General features: G+C 43.6%; 1 protein-coding gene across 1 annotated transcript in view; it reads left to right on the top strand.

Moving 5' to 3' along the window:
• CLCF1 (cardiotrophin like cytokine factor 1) overlaps nucleotides 1-16094 on the top strand; it is a 114710-nt gene that overhangs the window by 87328 nt on the left and 11288 nt on the right. The gene's annotated exons all lie outside the window — the stretch shown is intronic.

Raw genomic sequence — 16094 nt, forward strand, 5'->3', positions numbered from 1 at the left:
AGTCACCCAACTTCTGGCACCTGTGAACAGGTATTCCAGCCCAGGATGATTGGACTACATTCCACAATTCTCTATTTCTTGGTTTTGCCTCAGAAACGGCATTTTTGATGTCACCCCACAAGTTTTCTATTGGATTAACATCTGGGGATTGGGCTGGCCACTCCATAACATCAATCTTGTTGGTCTGGAACCAAGATGTTGCACATTTACTGGTGTGTTTGGGGTCGTTGTTTTGTTGGAACACCCATTTCAAGGGCATTTCCTCTTCAGCATAAGGCAGCATGACCTCTTCAAGTATTCTGATGTATTCAAACTGATCCATGATCCCTGGTATGCGATAAATAGGCCCAACACCGTAGTATGAGAAACATCCCCATATCATGATGCTTGCGCAACCATGCTTCACTGTCTTCACAGTGTACTGTGGCTTGAATTCAGTGTTTGGGGGTCGTCTGACAAACTGTCTCCGGCCACTAGACCCAAAAAGAACAATCTTACTTTCATCAGTCCACAAAATGTGCCATTTCTCTTTAGGCCAGTCAATGTGCTCTTTGGCAAATTGTAACCTCTTCAGCACATGTCTTTTTTTCAACAGTGGGACTTTGCGGGGGCTTCTTGCAGATAGCTTAGCTTCACATAGGCGTCTTCTAATTGTAACAGTACTCACAGGTAACTTTAGACCTTCTTTGATCTTCCTGGAGCTGATTGTTGGCTGAGTCCTTGCCATTTTGGCTATTCTTCTATCCATTCGAATGGTAGTTTTTTGCTTTCTTCCACATCTTTCAGGTTTTTGTTGCCATTTTAAAGCATTTGCGATCATTTTAGCTGAGCAGCCTATCATTTTCTGCACTTGTTTATATGTTTTCCCTTTCCAATCGACTTTTTAATCAAGGTACGCTGTTCTTCTGAACAATGTCTGGAATGACCCATTTTGCTCAGAATTTCAGACAGAAATGCACTGTAACCAGCATGTACAACATTTGCTGCCTTCCTTCCTTAAATAAGGGCAATAATTGCCACCTGTTTTTTATGAATGAATAATAAGAATGAATGACCTCACTAATAGAACTCCACACTGCTATTATTTTGAACATGCCCCTTTCAATTAGTGATTCAATTACACAGAATCAGCAGCATGCATGTCATGACTGTTGGGTCTGTTGGATTTCTATTACTGTACTACATCTGCTAGTAAATTATTTGCCATGTAGAAATATCATTTCTACCAAAAACAGTGATTGATCAGGTTAGTGATGTCTGACTGCTATTATTTTGAACACAACTGTATCTGTGTGGGAGCTCTGTTGCCTGTACCCAGGCTGTGTGCAGTGCCAGGGTGGGAGAAGGAGCTCTGGTGACTGCCTTGCTAGCAGTGACCCTTGTCCTCTGCCCTGTCAGTTGTGATCTCTGCCCTCTGCCCTGCTGACCGCTGTCCTCAGTTCTGCTGCCCCCTATCCTCAGCTCCGCTGATCTGTGCACTTTGCCCTGCTGATCCCTGTACACTGCTCTGCTGACCCTTGTACTCTGCCCTGCTGACCTCCCATTCTCTGCCCCCTTGACATTTTTTATTGCACTCCCACATCAGACAGGCTAGATCCGGCCCTTTGGAGATCTGGGTTAAAGTCAGGGCTGCTGAGGTGTGCTGGAAGGTCTATTGATGCTGGCTGCTGGGGGATCTATTGTCACTGGAGCTAATCCATTTTTGCCCGGCGATCTGGCCACATGTGTATTATATATGCTGGGTGGTCTGTTGTTGCTGGAAAGATCTACTGCTGAGGGATGGGTCTATTGTTGCCAGCTGCTGGAGAGTCTGTTGATGCTGGCTTCTGGGGGATCTGTTGTTGCTGCTAGGGGTCTATTGTTGCTGGGAAGATCTACTGCTGAGGGAGTGGTCTATTGTTGCTGGCTTCCGGGGATCTATTGTTGCTGCTGGGTGTCTGTTGCTGGAGTGGTTTTTGTCGCCATGATCTATTGTTGCTGGGAAAATCCATTGCTGCTGGGGGGGGGGGGGGTTATTGTTGCTGGGGTGGTATTTTGTTGCTGTGGTCCATTGTTGATGGGAAAATCTACTGTTGCTGTGGGGGGGAGGTATTGTTACTGGCTGTGGGGGGATCTACTGTACTGCTTTTCTTGTTATCATTACAAAGTCAATACAAATTACTTAGCACCACAAAATAATACCTGGCTCTATATTCTCTAAAAAGCAGCAGTGCTGGGAGGTGGATAGGGGTACAACCAAGAGACAGCATATGAAATGCATAGCAGGCGGAGACAAGCAGCGGCGTAGAGGATGGAGTCCCTGTACCTATTTTCGCAGATAAAAAGCCCTGGTTAAAGTGAACCTGTTGCTTCACCGTGACAGAGAAAGCACAATCAACTTTCACGGAGTAAAAGCAAACTTGTGAAATGTTGGAGTTTCGGAAGAGTGGCATGCCTAGCACCAAACTCAGTCTCTAGTTGGTCTTTGAAGCCACATTCAAGACGGCCAGCACAATAAAAAACCCACTGTATTTGTAGTCTGCACCGAGAGGAAGGCGGTCTGTGATGGGACTGATCCCCGTGTTTATTTGTTCCAGGAATGTTCATGTGTAAACATGAAGGGATCAGTGTGTGGATATACATATAATGCCGTGTGTACACACATAGATACACTTACACAACTAGGCATTCCCCGGGGGCTTCAATCAGCGGTGTTGTATACACACCAGGGGCTGGAGGTGTCATTGGATCCTTGTATCTAAGTATACACTGACATAAACACTCACTGTTGTATATACACACACATTCACAAATAATTATATCTTCAAGGACTCTGCCCCTCCTTCGTCGTTCTCTCGCTAATTTCTCTCTCCGTTCTGCTTCCCTAACTGCACTACCTACAACACATCACCCTGCATTGCCTGGGGCGCCATTAGTAACTCTCTGAGTAGTATATACAACGCCAGGTACTTACATAACATTCAAATAAACAAGCTGTCAGCATGACGTTACATAATCAGTCTGTAGAAGACAGGTACCCAGCTCCGCTTTGACAGACAGGTGCAGAGAATAAATTGGCACATGCACAAAAAAACAAAAAAAACTAAATCACTAATGCAGGCCATACATTGAACAAATTTTCTTTAGAAAATCATAAATTTTGTGCGTTTTGTAACCCGATGGTGCCACCATTGATTTCGTAATTCGACCAACCAAGCATTGAATTTTCCACTGGAGCCTGGAGTTTAATTTATTTAGTAATACTCCATTGTACTGAGATTTAGGTGAGCCTGTGAAACTTTCACTTGTAGCAGAGCAGATAGGAGTATTTTGTGAATATAAGGACTTTGACATATGTGTGTGTTGTTGGCCTGTTTTACTTGCTTCTGGCCCTTGCATGACTGAGGGACATGCAGAATATCGAGGCTAATACTTACCACCTAACCAATAAAACAACCACCCCCTCAACCTTCTCCCACCTGAAATAACCACACGACTCTCCTTTTGGTGTAAAAACGGCCATAGCAGCCCATTTATTTAACATAACTCTTCATACAGTACAATCAAGTAATAACTGACAGTAATGATCCCAACGGGGTTCAAGGTCTTCGAAGGCACTGTTACTCACATCAATAACACAACTGTATCTGACACCCAATGAAAAGGCCCCCAGCCGCTACTACACCTCCTTGGGGACAATATTACAGTTACGTACTCCCAGATACAGCCCATTAACTACCACCTTACCAATGTAACCTTATAATTGGGAAGGAACACCTATTCCTATGATGCGCCCAACCCATAATCCACAAAATTGTCACTCCAGCACCACCTTCAAAGACTCACCGACCCCTGCCAGCTGCCATGACAAAACAAAAACCGCCAGACAAACACCCCAGGGCACAAAATGCAGATCAAGGAAAGAAAACAAAATCAAAGAACCCACACAAAACAACAGGACAACACAAAGGACAAGACCAATAACAAAAAAAAACAAAACAATGAAACAGGTCCAGGGAGGGAGGGCAGGAGAAACCTCACCCATGCTGCCACAAGCTCCGACTGACACCCAACAAGTCCCAACCCCTCTCCTTATCCTGGAAAGACCACCCTCAAACTCGAATACTCCAATCAGGTGTGTAACCAGCCCTACCTACTGAATATCCCCCCACTTAGCTTCGCTCAGTATTCCTTACCCCTGCACTCTCTGTGTCATCTACTCCTGATCCCTGCACTTTGATGTTACTTCTGAGATCTATGCACTGCTTACTCCTAAGTTCTGTGCTTAATGTGTTCCTTACTCCTGACCCCTGCATTCTGTGCATTACTTTTGCCAGACCCCTGCACAATGTGTGTTACTTACTTCTGAGCTCTGTGCTCTGCAAATTACTGACTCCTGGCCCCTGCATTCTGTGCATTACTCACTCTTGACTTATGTAGGCCACACCCGGGTCAAATTCTGAACAAATGTTCTTTAGAAATTTTGTGCATTTTGTAACCTGATGGCACCACATTGATTTAGAAATTCGACGAACCAAGCCTTCAATTTCACCTCATGTTGCTACAGAAAAGAATTTTCGTGGCCAAGGATTTTCTTTTCTTTCCAGGTCACAGCTCATGCTCATTTCTTTTTTGATTATATTTCTTGTGCGATTTTCCCATCATTGATTAGCAATTCATTCGTTTTTGAAAAAACTTCCAACATGCCCGATCACAAATTTGATTGTCGCACGAAAATTGGCCGTTTCTGTAGCCCACTAATAATGCAGAATTAGAAGGAAAATTCTTGGAAAAGATTTTCGATAGAAAATTCTTTAGGAATTCGACCCGTAAGACTCGTGAATTTTCCCTGTATTACCAGGAAAAACTACATTGTCAAAAGTATTGGGCCAGCCCTCCAAATCATGTGATTCAGGTGTTCCAATCCTCTCCATGGCCACAGGTGTATAAAATCAAGCACCTATGTATGCAGACTGCTTCTACAAACATTTGTGAAAGAATGGGTCGCTCTCAGCAGCTCAGTGAATTCAAGCGTGGTCCCGTGATAGGTTGCCATCTGTGCAATAAATCCATCCGTGACATTTCCTGGCTACTAAATATTCCACTATCAACTCTTAGTGGGATTATAACAAACTGGGAACAACAGCATCTCAGCCACCAAGTGGTAGGCCACGTAAAATGACAGAACGGGCTCAGTGCATGCTGAAGCACACAGTGCGCAGAAGTCGCCAACTGTCTGCAGAGTCAATAGCTAAAGACCTCCAAACTTGGCGTGGCCTTCAGATTAGCACAACAACAGTGCATAGAGAGCTTCTTATGTATCTTGACTAGAATTGGCGGTCATAAACCTCCAGAAGCAGAGCTTAATAATAGCCCGGGCTTTTTTTCAGCGGGAATTCAGTGTTACGCAGTAGTCCGGCACTTCCAGCACTGAACTTTTATACTGGCAAAGGGTGCTGAGGTGTGCTGGAGGGCCTATTTGATGCTGGCTGCTAGGGGATCTGTTATTGCTGTGAGGGGATGTAGTGCTGCTGGGAGGGACTGTTGTTGCTGGTGGGGGATCTTTTGTTGCTCTGGGGTTCTTATATTGCTGGGGGGATCTACTGTTGAGGGGGGGGGCTATTGATGCTGGCGGGGATATTATGTTTCTTTGGGGTTCCTATATTGTTGTTGGGATCTACTGTTGAGGTGGAGGGTTTATTGATTCTGGCGGGGGATCCATTGTTGCTGAGACAGATCTATTGTTGCTGTCAGGGAATCTATTGTTGCTGGGGAGGGTCTGTTGTTGCTGGGGAGAATCTATTGTTGTTTCTGGGGTCTAGGGTTGCTGGGGAGGATCTAATGTTGCTGGGGGTCTGTTGTTTTTGGGAAGATCTCTTAGATTGTAAGCTCCAAGGAGCAGGGCCCTCCTAACCCTCTTGTATTGAACTGTATTGTTGCTGTATTGTTTCCCTTTATATTGCAAAGCGCTGAGCAAACTGTTGGCGGTATATAAATCCTGTATAATGATATAATAATCTGCTGTTGCTAGGGGATCTATTATTTCTGGGGGTCTAGTGTTGCTGGGGAAGATCTATTGTTGCTGGGGCTCTTTTGCTGTTGGTGAGGATCTGTTGTTGCCGGGGAGGTCTATTGCTTCTGGGGAAGATGTATTGTTGCTGGGGCTCTTTTGTTGTTGGTGAGGATCTTTTGTTGCTGGGGAGGATCTAATGTTTCTGGTGGTCTGTTGTTGTTGGGAGGATCTGCTGTGTCTGGGGGATCATTTGTTGCTGGGGGTCTAGTGTTGCTTGGGAAGATCTATTGTTGCTGGTCCTCTTTTGTTGTTGGTTAGGATCTTTTGTTGCTGGGGAGGTCTATTGCTGCTGAGGAACATCTATTGTTGTTGGGGATGGAGACAACGGACGTGGGTGGGTAGGGGGCAGAGGCAAGGGGTGACACACACAGAGTGGGAGTACTTGAACCTATTCTCTGAGAAAAAAAGCCTGGCTAATAGCTATCGTAAAATAGTCCGTAAAACAATCCTTGGTCTGGTGTTTTTGTAAATGGCTAATTTGATGTCATAAAACCCTGTAGCAGGACGTCTATTATGCGGGCCCTACACTGTTGGAATTTTGGCAGGTTCGGTTCAGCAGACGTTGTCCTTTTATACCTATCCAGTGCTCAACCCTATTCATATTGCACAATGGTTACTGTACTTGAGATTTCTCAATTCCACCGGGCTATAATAATGTATAAAAAGACAATAATCATTTTAAGACCAAATACCTAAATAATAAGACCCTTTGTTGCAATGCTCCCAAAGCCACTAAGGACAATGGAGGATTTGAGTCCATTTGAACATCTGTTTAGTACAAGTAAGATACAGAAACATGGTACTTTCCGCATTTATAAAATCCTTACTGCAATAGCAGGATCTACTACCCCGCCATACATGGAGAAGAGGATAAGGCAACTCGGAATATCATTAAATGAGCAGCAAAAAAAGAAAACATTTAGATTAACACACGGGGCTACAGACATGAAGGTGGTGAAAATGAACTATAAATGTTTAACGAGGTGGTCTATTACACCGAGTGTGGTTAGCACTTCCACCTGGCAGTACTAGGGTCGTTGGTTCAAATCCCAACCATGGCACCACCTGCCTGGAGTTTGCATGTTCTCCCTGTGCCTGTGTGGGTTTCCTCTAGGTATTCCGGTTTCCTCCCACTCTCCAAAGACATGCTGGTAGGTGAATTGGCTCCTGTCTAAAATTGGCCCTAGTATGTGTATGTATGAATGTAGGTTAGGGACCTTAGATTGTACACCCCTTGAGGGTTAGGGACTGATGTGCATGTCAATATATATGTAAAGCGCTGCGTAAATTGACGGCACTATATAAGTACCTGAAATAAATAAATCACCTATGTGTTGGAGGGGATGTGGGATTAAGGGTACAATGGCACATATATGGTGGGAATGTCCTAAAATACAGGAGTATTGGGAAGAAATAATTCACCAAATACAAGAGATTTCGGGGACCAATATCTAGAGGGATCCAGGTGTATGCTTGTTCCAGAAAACAGATTACAGTAGAAAAATACAAGAATATGATATTTCATTTAATAAACGCAGCAAAGGGATTCATACCTAAATCCCTTGCAGGTACAGGAGGCACCAAAAATAAAGGACTGGATTAAATAGGGTTGACTACATTTATAGGATGGAAGAACTTTACCACATCGTAGAAGATAAAATGGAGAGATTTAAAAAAAGATGGAAAAAATGGGATTAAAAGATCAAATAGATAGCTTGAATTGGTAGGAATGGAGAGCGATGAGAGGAGAGAACATGTCTAAAAAGGTAGGGAAATGAGAGGTAGGAGGAAAGGAAGGAGGAGAATGAATCTCCGAGAGTAATAAGGGGAGAGGAGGATCAGGGAGATAAGGGGAAAAGAAATGGGAGTTTAAAGAGGAGTGGGGGATACGGGGGTTTTGGAGGGAGAATAGTGGTGGAAATGTGAAAAGGAAAATGTTTTTTCCTTGTAATGATGAGTAATGTAACAATCTATTTTGTAATGTTGTAATGTGAAACTAATAAAATATTTACATATGAAAAAACCAAAACAAAAAAAAAAAACACCCCAATAATTTGAGATACGGAGAGCTGATGAGACACATTACTCCTTCTGACTATGTCATGCATAGGATCAATATCATGTTTGATGTCTATTGAATCATGATTTTGTTCTATGAAATGATAAATTGGCTGTCAGACTGTAAAACATGGTGATCCAGGAATAAGGATATAATTAGAAAAGTGACAGTAAACCCTATTTTTAAACTCTTTAAGATGATTCTTTCAGGAGGGTAACTACAATTCATGGGGCCCCGTAGTAAAATGTTTATGGTACTTCCTTAGTAACCTCTCTCCATGACACCTGGCAATGCCAATGGGGATAAAATAGTAGCAGCTGGGTGAATTGGATGTGGGCAGGGAGGGTGGTCAGCATGGGGGAGGGGGGCAATTATTGGAACCAATCACCTGTATGGCCATCTCTGTAGCAGCTGAAAGCTGGCTTCTTTTCCACTCCCTCCCACTGGCTTTGATCTGCTGCAGAGTGAGCAATACAGGGGATTGGTTCCACCATACATTTCCCCCCTGCTGCCTAGGCCCCCCTGTGCACCCCATGCCCCAGTGCTGCCGGCTTCCTTCCTTCTCTTTCCTCTGGCAGCTGCAAGCACACAATAGACTCCTACAGGATGGAGAGTGGGGGAAGGGTAGCATTTACCACCCCCTTCCTTTCCTGAATGAACACAATGAGTGATCAGTACTGATCACTCACTGTGTTCATTCATAAGTGAAGCATAGTAAACTGTGTTTTTTTGTGGGGGGCTGTCAGGTTGGCTGAATTCCTTTTGTAAGGGTGACTCCTTGGCTTGGCTCCTAACCAGCCCGGCTGAAGCTACCCTTTCGTGTGTGGTCCTGGAGGAGGACTACAGGATAATGTAATGACGCTGCCTGCATCAACAAGCACAGGCAGCCAGAGGTCAATAGACATGACTTTGGCATGCGCAGTGGTGCTAGAAATAATTATATTAAGTCCAGAGGATGGGAGATCAGGTTACTATGAATGCAGCTAAGAGTATGCAGTCCCCAACCAAAGTTCAGAGAAGCAAAACAGAGGGATCAAGGAATCTGCACCTGTATCATCATTAAATAGTAAGTGTTTCTGCACATTTTTAGCAGTAAAAATTTTAAGTGGAATTCCAGGTTATTGCTAGCTATGCTTACATTTGTTCCCACCCCCTTCTAAATCCTGTGCTAACTACCCTATTCTGAGGGTGCTCCGGTCATGCAATCTCCCCAGTGGCAACCAACAACCGCTGAAATGCCTGGGTGGCGCCGCCACGCATAGACTTGCTATGGGGCATCCATTGTCAGCTGTCCCTCCTCTCCCCTCCCCTGAAGCTGCTGCTAGAAGTGATCACGTGACTTGACCAGAACGCTCCATAGTGCCAGCTGGCTGAACGAAAAAAACAAACAAATGATTTCCCCCATCCACACAAGCAAGGTGGATGGAGGAATCCTCCTCACTGCGGCACTGTATTCTGAAAGCAGGGAATCCTCCATTGTCAGAATACACTAACCAGAGCTGATTGAATGCAAATTTTCCAACAGTCCCATTAGACTGACTTCTGTTGAACAGGGAGGGCCACACTATTTAAAAAATGCCAAGGAAAGGTGCTCGGAGGTGGGTGGGGTACAGAGACAAGAGGTGACTTGGAAGGGAGGAGTTCCTGCACCTATTCTCTGGGAAAAAACACCCTGGGTTTACTACTCTCTCAGTATTTCTCAACCTGGATTTTGTGGAACTCTAGTAGTTCTCCAGAGGTGGGTAGGGGTTCCTCGAACTGTGGCTATATACCTCCAGCACTGGATGTATATAATGGCAAGGGGTGCTGGGGTGGGCTGGAGAGTCTATTGATCCTGGCTGCTGAGGGATCTATTGTTGCTGGAGAAGATCAAATTTTTGTGGAGGTGAATAAATTCCATACAAATTTATTAGCACCACAAAATGTTACCTGGATCTGTATTCTATAAAAGGAGCAGTACTTGGAGGTGAGTAGAGGGTTGAACCAAGGAACGGTGCTCGGAGGTGGGTGGGGTGCGGAGACAAGAGGTGACTCAGAAAGGAGGAGTTCCTGCACCTATTCTCTGGGAAAAAAGCCTTGAGTTTACTGCTCTCTAACTCAGTCTTTTTTAACCTGGATTCTGTGGAACTAAGGTGTTCCTCCAGAGGTGGCTAGGGGTTCCTCAAACTGTGGCTATATACCTCCAGCATTGGATGTATATAATGAAAAGGGGTTCTAGGGTGTGATGGAGAGTCTATTGATCCTGGCTGCTGTGGGATCTATTGTTGCTGGAGAAGATCTATTTTTGTGGAGGTGGGTAATTCCATACAAACTACTTAGCACCACAAAATGATACCTGGGTTTTTATTTTATAAAAGGGGCAGTACTTGGAGGTGGGTAGGGGGTTGCACCAAGGAACAGTGCTTGGAGGTGGGTGGGGGGCAGAGACAAGAGGTGACTCGGAAGGGAGGAGTTCCTGCACCTATTCTCTTGGATAAAAGCCCTGGGTTTACTACTCTCTAACTCAACCTGGATTCTGTGGAACCCTAGTGTTCCTCCAGAGGTGTCTGGGGGTTCCTCGAACTGTGGCTAAGTGACCTCCCATCTAATGTCTGATGGTGACATTCTGACCAACTCTGTAAGCTGAGCATTCTTCCTGCTGGCTCCCACCATTTTTCATATGACTACCCGATAGAGTATTCTTCAAGTGTTCCCTGAGACCTGAAAATTATTTCAAGTGTTCCTCTGGGGTAAAAAGACTGAGAAAGGCTACTGTATCTGAGAACCAGGGCTGCTCTCCCCGATGTGGGAGCTTGCATTTTCAAGGGTGTAGAAGTTACCTGGGAAGGGGTTCAAGGCAATGTCAACAATGCCATGTGTGTGTGTATATACTGATATGTAACTAGCATGCCCTATAGGGACACCCTTGTGCTGGGAAGGCCATTATCCTTTACAGCTGTGTTTGTCACATACTGTATATGGATTTCAAAGGATGATAGAACTGGTAGCCCTGGTTCACACCAGTGTGACTTGTCATGCAGCTTGAGAGTTCAGAGTTGACTGACAAGTCACATCCCCCTTACCGGCAATGGAACTGTTCAAATCGGTGCGACTCAAGTCAACACAACTTTGAAAAAGGTTCCTACACTATTTTTGTGGGACTTCATTGCTTCTTGCATTGACATCTGGTAAATGAAGTCGCACAGAGTTTCAGCAAACTGCATTGAAGTTGCACAGAATAGTTGGCTTCAAAGTCACGTGACTGTAATGCCGCACTGATGTGAACCAGGGCTTAAAGTGTTACTTAACCCACGACCCTGCATTCACTATATCCGGTCTCCCCGGACCCTGCATTCACTATATCCGGTCTCCCAGGACCCTGCATTCACTATATCCGCTCTCCCAGGACCCTGAATTCACTATATACGGTCTCCCAGGATCCTGCATTCACTATATCCGGTCTCCCAGGACCCTACATTCACTATATCCGGTCTCCCAGGGCCCTGCATTCACTATATACGGTCTCCCAGGACCCTGCATTCACTTTATCTGGTCTCCACGGACCCTGCATTCACTATATCCGGTCTCCCAAGAACCTGCATTCACTATATCTGGTCTCCCAGGACCCTGAATTCACTATATCCAGTCTCCAGGACCTTGCATTCACTATATCTGGTCTCCCAGGACCCTGCATTCACTATATCTGGTCTCCCCAGACCCTGCATTCACTATATCCACTCTCCCAGGACTCTGCATTACCAATATCCTGACTCCCAGAACCCTGCATTCACTATATCTGGTCTCCCAGGACCCTGAATTCACTATATCCGGTCTCCCATGACCCTGCATTCACTATATCTGGTCTCCCCGGACCCTGCATTTACTATATCCGCTTTCCCCGGACCCTGCATTCCCTATATCTTGTCTTCCAGGATCCTGCATTCACTATATCCAGTCTCCCATGACCTTGCATTCACTATATCTGGTCTCCCAGGACCCTGCATTTACTATGTCTGGTCTCCCAGGATCCTGCATTCACTATATCTGGTCTCCCAGGACCCTGCATTCACTATATCTGGGCTCCCCGGGCCCTGCATTCACTATATCTGGTCTCCCCAGACCCTGTATTCCCTATATCTGGTCTCCCCCGGACCCTGCATTCACTATATCTGGTCTCCCCCAGACCCTGCATTCCCTATATCTTGTCTCCCAGGACCCTGCATTCACTATATCTTGTCTCCCAGGAGCCTGCATTCACTATATCTTGTCTCCCAGGACCCTGCATTTACTATATCCGCTTTCTCCGGACCCTGCATTCCCTATATCTTGTCGTACACAGAACATGGAAATGCAATTATTTTAGTAAATATAAACTGCTAAATATCTTTTCTCATCAGCAGTATATAGCAGTCTTGTGACTTATATCAGTTTCCAGCTGAACACTGGTTAATCTTATAGGAGGAGTTTTCATTCTCCTCTGATTGTCCTATGAGGCTGCATAACCCTTGACCCTCTTGTCTGGACAGCGCTGATTGCCCCTGTGCTGATCACATGCACCCTGTCTAGGAATACACACCAAACAGAGCATGTGCAGACATGTCACTGCTGCTCTAACTATGGCAGATGGATTAGGGACAGCAACAGAAGGGGAAGAACAGAGAAGACAGGATCAACCAGTCTTTTTTTCACAATGCAGAGGATTAACCCTTTAGGTTCCACAGTGAGTATAACAAGCATGCTTTACTGCATATACACACTGATTTTACTGTTGTGAGTTTAGTAATACTTTAAGGACTTGCGATTGCCTGGTCTCCACTGTACACATGCATAGTAATGTCTGCATTAAAGTATCTCTAAAGCCAAATTTGTTTTATATGTTTTGGATAGTGTAGGGAATGACATCACTGTAATTTTTTTTTTTTTTGCTTTGTCCCCGTGTCCTATCAGTAAGATTTTCAACTTCTGTTCTGTAGACACAACAGGAAGTGAGTGGAAATCTTAGACAGTTGTCCCCATTGAAAGATTTCCCTCTGCCCCTGTTCTGGTGACCATCACTTTCAGCACCAGTGATTGTGCACACCAGGGCAAATAAATGGTGTAAGTCTCTCTAATAGAAACACAAACAGCAATAAAAACAAGCCAAAGGTTCTCAGATCACCACTCTATCCAAATCTAAAAAAAACGGTTTTGGCTTTAGATACACTTTAAGTACAGCTACGCTTTAACCTGATTAATTTTATCTTGCTATTGTAGTGTTTTTTAACCTGACTTCAGTTGTAGCATTAAAAAGACACTACAGTCTAGATACAGTACATGTAAAGCTGAGCCAAAATGAGTGCCAAACTAATATCTTGAGAGCCCAGAAATCAAAAGCCTCCAACTCATTCCCCCTTCTTCAGGGCTACAAAAAACAAAGAATGGAATACTAAATATAAGAAATTCTATGCTTTTGTTTTTGTATATCCCATGAAGCGGGATTTGTGACCCTCCTGCAATGCTTTTGCTGCCTTTTGTTTTCTTGTTGCCATTTGTGGAAATAATTTAAAAAAATTTGGACTCCTAAGATATTTGGTGCTCATTTTGGCTGAACTACACTTGGATTTCTCAATTTGAGTGACGCCCAAAAACAACCCTAATTAACCCCCCCCCCCCATCTCTCTGATCTACTGAACTAGCTTTTTTAAAAACTTTTGTATACTGATTGTATGAAAATGTTATTTATGTTTTTGCTTTGTTTGCTTTTTTGTAGCATTCTAACGAGCAGGGCCCTCTGAATCCTCCTGTCTTAATTTGTATTGTAATTGTACTGTGTGTTAAAAAAATGTGAGTTTTTCAGCAGTTTTTAGCGGTTTTGCATTAGTGTTTAGTGACGTTGTGCCGCATTTTTTTTTACATTTGCGTTTTTTTCCAATTCTTTTTACAAAAAAATTTTTTTTTTTGTAAAAAAAAGTCCCAAAACGTTAGTGTTTTATATCTATAGCCTAAAATATATAGAGAATGTTATCATTTCTGGAAGATTGTAAAAGAAAAGTTCTCTCTCAGACAAGATGTGTCATACAGTATACATGCGTGTGTGTGTGTGTGTATATACCGTGCATTCAGACCCCCTTCACTTTTTTCAATGTTGTTATGTTGCAGCCTGATACTGAAGTTGTTTAAATTCCTTTTTTTCTCTCATTAATCTACACTCAATACGCCATAATGACAAAGTGAAAACAGAAGTTTAGAAATATCTGTGAATTTATTAAAAAGAAAAAACTGAAATATCATATGTAATGAAGTATTCAGACGCTTTATTCGGTACTTTGTTGAAGCACCCTTGGCAGCAATTATAGCCTTGAGTCTTTTTGGGTATGACATGACAAGCTATGCACACCTGGATTGGGGGATTTTCTGCCATTCTTTGTATATCCTCTCAAGCTGAGTCAGGTTGGATGGGGACCGTCGGTGGACCGCCATTTTCAGGTCTCTCCAGAGATGCTCAATAGGGTTCAAGTCAGTCAAGTCTGACTGGGCCACTCCAGGACATTCACAGAGTTGTCCCTAAGCCACTCCTGTGTTTTCTTGGCTGTGTGCTTAGGATCATTGTCATGTTGAGGGTGAACCTTTGGCCCAGTCTAAGGTCCTGACACTGTTGAAACAGGTTTTCATTGAGGATATCTCTTTACTTTGCTCCATTCATCTTTCCCTCAATCCTGACCAACCCTGACCACCTAGACCCTGCTGCTGAAAAACACCCTACAACATGATGATGCTGCCACCACCATGCTTCACTTTGGGATGGTATTGGGTGAATGATGAGCGGTGCCAGGTTTTCTCCAGACATAATGCTTAGAATTGAGGCCAAACAGTTCAATCATGGTTTCATCAGATCACAGAATCTTGTTCCTTCAGGTGCTTTCTTGCAAACTTCAAGTGGGCTTTCATGTGTTTTGCATTGAGGACAGGCTTCCATCCAGCCCTAAAGCCCAGATCTGTGGAGGGCTGCAGTAATGGTTGTCCTTCTGGAACTTTGTCCCATCTCCACACAGTATATCTTGAGCGGAGTCAGAGTGACCACCAGGTTCTTGGTCACCTTTCTTACTAAGGCCCTTCTTCCCCAACTGCTCAGTTTGGCCAGGCGACCAGCTCTTGGAAGAATCCTGGTTGTGCCAAACATCTTCTATGGAGGCTACTGTGCCCCTGGAAACCTTCAGTGCAGCAGAAATATTTTGTAGCCTTCCCAGATCTGTACCTTGCAATAATCCTGTGTCTGAGCTGTGCTGGCAATTCCTTTGACCTCATGGCTTTTGCTCTGATACAGTATGCATTTTAAACTGTAAGGGCTTTTATAGAGAGGTGTGTGCCTTTCCGAATTATGTCCAATCAATTTAATTTACCACAGATGGACTCCAATCATGTAGAAACATGTCAGCAATGATCCAGAGAAATGGGAAGCATCTGAGTGTTGTTGCAAAGCGTCTGAATATTTATGCCAATGTGATATTCAGATTTTTCCTTTTCATACATTTGCAAACATTTATAAAATTCGGTTTTCACTTTGTCACTATGGGGTACTGAGTGTAGATTATTAATGAAAAAAAATATGAGTTCAAACAACTGTAGCTGCAACATAACAAATTGAAAAAAGTGAAGGGGGTCTGAATACATTATGAATGCATTGTGTGTACGCATTTGTGTGTGTGTATATATGTGTGTATATATATATATATATATATATATATATATATAATTTTTTTTTATTTCCAATAATTTTACAGTTTATTCACACATTTTTTTGTGACAGTGGAAAAGGCCTACTACTTCTTTCAGATTTTTATTGCCATCTGTGCAACCATATTTTAGAGATTTCACCTCACTTCCTGTTCCAGTGACCAAACAAGAAGTGAGTTTTATCTCCTGAAGGAGAGTTTTGAAATCATAAAATGTTCTTTTACTATCTGTGCCTCACAGAAAGGTTGTTTCCTTCTCAACCAAATAAAAAAGGAAGGAAAAGTTTTAGCT

The sequence above is a fragment of the Staurois parvus genome, unplaced genomic scaffold (assembly GCF_062004578.1).
Source record: "Staurois parvus isolate SC_StPar_1 unplaced genomic scaffold, SC_StPar_1.0 ptg000320l, whole genome shotgun sequence".
NCBI classification, from domain to species: domain Eukaryota; kingdom Metazoa; phylum Chordata; class Amphibia; order Anura; family Ranidae; genus Staurois; species Staurois parvus.